This window comes from Anas acuta, chromosome 2 (genome assembly GCF_963932015.1).
Source record: "Anas acuta chromosome 2, bAnaAcu1.1, whole genome shotgun sequence".
Classification (NCBI taxonomy): domain Eukaryota; kingdom Metazoa; phylum Chordata; class Aves; order Anseriformes; family Anatidae; genus Anas; species Anas acuta.
The window spans coordinates 74,998,934-75,003,023 of record NC_088980.1 but is presented as its reverse complement, the minus strand read 5'-3'; the positions used below and the strand labels follow the sequence as shown (position 1 = coordinate 75,003,023).

At 47.2% G+C, this 4,090-nt stretch overlaps 1 long non-coding RNA gene across 1 annotated transcript; it reads left to right on the top strand.

Moving 5' to 3' along the window:
• The first annotated feature begins 1,357 nt into the window (after positions 1 to 1,357).
• On the top strand, positions 1,358 to 2,893 carry LOC137851745 (uncharacterized). The gene is made up of 3 exons (XR_011093421.1): positions 1,358 to 1,582; positions 1,857 to 1,977; positions 2,698 to 2,893. It is a non-coding gene; the product is annotated as an uncharacterized lncRNA (long non-coding RNA).
• Positions 2,894 to 4,090: the final 1,197 nt, after the last annotated feature.

Genomic DNA, 4,090 nt, shown 5'->3' with positions numbered 1-4,090 from the left:
TATTCTGTAGTTTGTGTCAAGTCCTGACAGAAGCACCAAGGTTGGTACTTTGCTCAATGATGGAGCTGCACAGAGTGAGAACAGACCCAATGTACGGCTGAGGGCCTCTGCACGTTCTCTTCTTCCTACAGACGATCAACAAATAAGGGTAGACAGAGAAGAGTGTGCTGTGGTCCTCCCAGAGAACGCAAGTACTAAAGCATAAACAAGAGGCTTAAGAGTCCCCCTGTCACGTTAAAATTCAGGACAGCAATGGACTTCATCACATGGGCTGGCCTGTCGACTAGTGTCTCAGGCTGTGGGGTATGAAGATGCACTCCATCTGCTTTCAGGGTAGCAATTGCAGTGGGCAAGCTGCCTGACCTTAACATTTTTCATTTCATTTTTCACCAGAGTTTTGCTGGTTTCCCACGATTCAGTCTTGGTCTAGGAAAAAAAAAAAAAAAAAAAAAAAAAAAAGTGAATTCGGAGCAAAATAAAAGGATTTCCTCTCCATCAGTTATGTGTTCTTAACTTGACAGGTTTGATTATCGACTTAGAAGGCAAATATCTGGCCAGACTGCAAGACTTGTGCTCGCAGCGTGGGACAGCTCTCGTAAAGGTAAATTTTGATTATGCAGTTGTGTCCAGCGTTATCTTGGGAAATATGGTTTCCACATAAATGTGTCTGGGGCTTGAAGTTTTCCTAACGCCCTTCTCTGTGTATTCCCTACTGTTTGGTAAGCGCTGAGGTCACACTGCAGACAGCAGCACGTCCTCTCCCCACTCCTTAGCTGTCTGTTTTCACAACATGTCTAGCAACAGAATGGCTTGGACACAACTGCGCCTATGACCGAGTTCATTCAAGCTGGTGGACAAGGTAAAAGCTCTGGACAAGCGAAGGGGAGGGAGGGAGGGATGGACATACAATATGATCACTTTAATCTCATTTCTCTAAGAATCCTTGCTGAGGAAACAAAACAAAACAGAATCAAAAAGAACAGAACAGAACAGAACAAATGAAGCAAGCAGCTAGCTTGCTGGAGACATTGTCTGGGAAAGAGTGAAAAGACTTGCAGACAAAAAACATACCAAAGGACTAACTCTTTGAGCTTAATTCTACTCAAACAGCATAACCTCAAACTCCTGTTCCTGTTTGTAACAGGCTGGTACAGTAACATGTCCCATTGGATGACTTTGCAGCATAGATGTCAGGAATGCAGCTTGGGATCACCTCCTTCTACTGAGAGTTCAGTTTGAAGGGATGAGCAAGTAATTTTTCCTGGGTTGACGGAAATCTAAAGTCTGTTTTCTAACACTCTTACAGGCACTTCTCTGTCCATCGGCCTGTCCTGCCAACTCTGGTGTGAGTGTGAACTTGTGGCAAGAGGGATTTCCCATTCCTATTTGACCTGGTGGACACCAGCTTTCCTAGGAAATTGCTGATGGTGCTGAGGAGGCAGCAGTATCAAAGCCCTTGTCGATGAAGGTACAACAAGCTGGGGAGGCTTTGGCATTTCTGCACAATGCTGCTCCCTGATTGTCACTCAAGACTCAGATTCGGAAAGAAGCAAAGCAAGCTAGAGGAAAACTGGATGTCCTGGTAATTTTCTTTCTTTTTATTTTTTCCTTCTTCACTTGTAAGAAAATCTAAGTCTTTAAACCATTTGTTTGCAAGCACAGCTTAATGGAAATGCTTTATGGGTGTGCTCCTTCACCTTGTTTGGAACCTGCTTAACCTGGCTTCAGCTCTAGGACACCTATGCTCAAATGTATGCTTCCCATGCTAAAGCGGTGTTCTTTCGGTCTTCTTTTCTGTGATGGTTGCAGGTGAGGTTGAAAAGAGTTGTCAGTACGATTCTTCGTTTCCTTTGCAGGATCCAAAACTCCGTATTACAGCGGATCTTCTCCTCTGCTCTGAAAAGCTTCCCAGGCCAAAAGAGAATTGAGATGACGAAGGAAATAGAGAATGCTGACCAATATTTCCAAGTACCACCCGTAAGTTTTGTGAAAGAATCCGGTGCATTTCTGTAGTGGTAGAAAGTTAATAAAATCATGATCGTGCGCTTGAAGGCAAGCAATGCTATAAAAATGAAGAATGCAAGGCCCTGCTTAAGGACAGTCTTCAGGCTGCTTCTAGATCAACAGCTCATTTGGTTCTTCCACAACCTCATCTCCGCTTGCTTAGAAGTTGTGAAGGTCGGAAGCACACTCCGTGTTTTTCATCCATCCCCTCTGTGTATCTTTTCCCTGACAGCAACTTCTGTCTTGGCCCTTCGCATCCTGCCAGAGCAGTTTCTTTGCCTCCGCAACCTGCAGGCTGTCCTCTCGTGTGTACCTGTGCTGGACTGAGGGTAATGCTTGTAACGCACGCAGATGCTGTATTCACTAGGACTTTTAGAAAAGAGAGCAAGAAGCTAAGCTGCGCAGCAGTTTCTTAGGTTTCTGTATCTCTCTCTCTCTCTCTCTCTCTCTCTGCGTATATATTTCATTACTTATTTACTTGTTTAAAGATCCTTTAAGTACAGTAGATACTTTAAGAAAGCTTACTTGTTCTTCTCCTTTACTTGTTTTTAACGTTTACTTTTCTAACCAATCCTTAATGTTACCACATTGGCTTTATTTAGTTCTCAGTCCTTAGAAGTTCTCAAAGCACATCAGTGATTTCTCTATTTCTCAAGCTGTCCATCTGCATTGAGACCTCTTATCTTAATTTAGGTATGAGGTGCAGAAGAACACTGAAACCAGCTGAAGCCGTATCGGACACATGCTTCTGCTAGGAAGTAATTCCGAGTGATTCCACGGTGTACTTTAGACAGGTTTGCTCTGGTCCTCTGGACGCAGCATCCCCAAGGGATATTTCAAAGCTCTCGGAAGGACCTGTCGTTATCTCTGACACTGCAGCCTCCATTAGGAACGGGTAAATATTCCTTGCCCTTGTGGAAAGGAACTACTCAGTTAGCTGTTTCTAACCCAAATCTCTTTGTTGTCTTCTCTTGACAGACACCACCCGGCTAGCCAAGCTAAACCACTGAAAATGGAAGGAGTGGGACATCTTCCAAAGCCTGCTGCTGCTTCTAAGCAGAACTGCGATGTAGGTGGGGACACAACAAGAGGACACGTCCAGGCCAGGGTGCAACTGAAAGGCACCTGTCTGAGCCACAGAACAAAGTCAGCGATTCCCAGTTGCAGACTGTTGCTCAACTAGTGACACAGCAGCTGGAGCGCTTCTGGTTGCTGCTGATGGGTTCGCGTGAATCAGCCAGGGATATGAGCTACGAGAACGACTGAAGCGATCTGAACTTACCTGAAAGAAAGAAGACAAGAGGGGAGGGAAGGGGAGGGAATAAAAGGAAGGGAGGGGAGGGGAGGGGAAGGGAAAGAAAAGGGAAACGGGAAGGGAGGGCAGGGGAGGACAGGGAAGGGGAGGGGAGGGGAGGGGATTGGAGGGAGGGGAGGGAGGGGAAGGAGGGGAGGGGAAGATAGTGTAGAGGAGGTTAGGGGAGGGTAGGATAGGGTAGTGTAGCATAGCGTAGTGTAGCATAGCGTAGTGTAGCATAGTAGAGGGGAGGGGAGCGTAGGAGAGTATAGGGTAGTGTATAGGAGTGGAGTTTAGGGGAGTGTAGGATAGGATAGGGGAGGGGAGCGTAGGGTAATGTAGGGTAGTGTAGCGAAGGGGAGTGTAGGGAAGTATAGGGGAGGGGATTATAGGGGAGGGTAGGAGTGTGTGGGGGTGTGTAGGGGAGGGGAGTGTAGGGGTGTATAGGGTAGTATAGGGGAGAGGAGTGTAGGGGAGTGTAGGGGTGTGTAGGGTAGGATAGGGGAGGGGAGTGTAGGGGTGTGTAGGGTAGTATAGGGGAGGGGAGTGTAGGGGTGTGTAGGGTAGGATAGGGGAGGGGAGTGTAGGGGTGTGTAGGGTAGTATAGGGGAGGGGAGTGTAGGGGTGTGTAGGGTAGGATAGGGGAGGGGAGTGTAGGGGTGTGTAGGGTAGTATAGGGGAGGGGAGTGTAGGGGTGTGTAGGGTAGTATAGGGGAGGGGAGTGTAGGGGTGTGTAGGGTAGTATAGGGGAGGGGAGTGTAGGGGTGTGTAGGGTAGTATAGGGGAGGGGAG